Source organism: Limulus polyphemus, unplaced genomic scaffold, assembly GCF_000517525.1.
Source record: "Limulus polyphemus unplaced genomic scaffold, Limulus_polyphemus-2.1.2 Scaffold1025, whole genome shotgun sequence".
NCBI lineage: Eukaryota > Metazoa > Arthropoda > Merostomata > Xiphosura > Limulidae > Limulus > Limulus polyphemus.
The window spans coordinates 131236-131937 of record NW_013666635.1 but is presented as its reverse complement, the minus strand read 5'-3'; positions in this window follow the sequence as shown (position 1 = coordinate 131937).

The following is a 702-nucleotide window of genomic DNA, read 5'->3' as shown; positions in this document are numbered from 1 at the left end:
CTACTTTTAAAAGTAGATCTGCTAAACTTATTGAACAATCGTGAAAACACTAAAAAAATTGTGTATATAATTCTGTGTTTCAAACTCTGGGAAATTGTTCTAACTCCGGAAGATGGCAGTAATCTAGAATCTACAAGAAGTTCGCCTAACAGTTTCACTTAAGGATCTATAATGTATAGTATATAAATAAAAAAGCAAAGAACATTAACTGTGCTAAAGAAAGTAGTTTTGATAACGCTTATAGTGGAATTACTGAAAGATATCTTAGCAGAATTGTTAATGCAGCTATACCAATTATGACCAAGAGAATTTCTCGTGTTAACTTAGTTGATAACTTAATGTTCTGTCTATGTTGTTGAATATAATAGAAAGTCTTAGTATCGAACATCTAATCTCCAAAACGAAGAATTCAGTGACTTAAAGTTAGTGTTGTTTCAAGATAACCTTGAGAGTTTCGATGTGAACTGGTTTACAGTGTATAAATAAAGACGTTATTTGATTTGTATTCCATTGTCTCTGTGCGAGTTATTTATTCCGCGTGTAAACTTCCTCGAGTTGGTGGTTTGTGTGCTCGCGAAAGCACGATCTGAAATCCAATTATAATCCTTGGTAATGAGTGTAATGTCAAACCCAACGACGAAGCTCACACGCCCGTTACACAAGAGTTTGAAAGGAGAAATCGAACAAGGGTTCAAGTTTTTA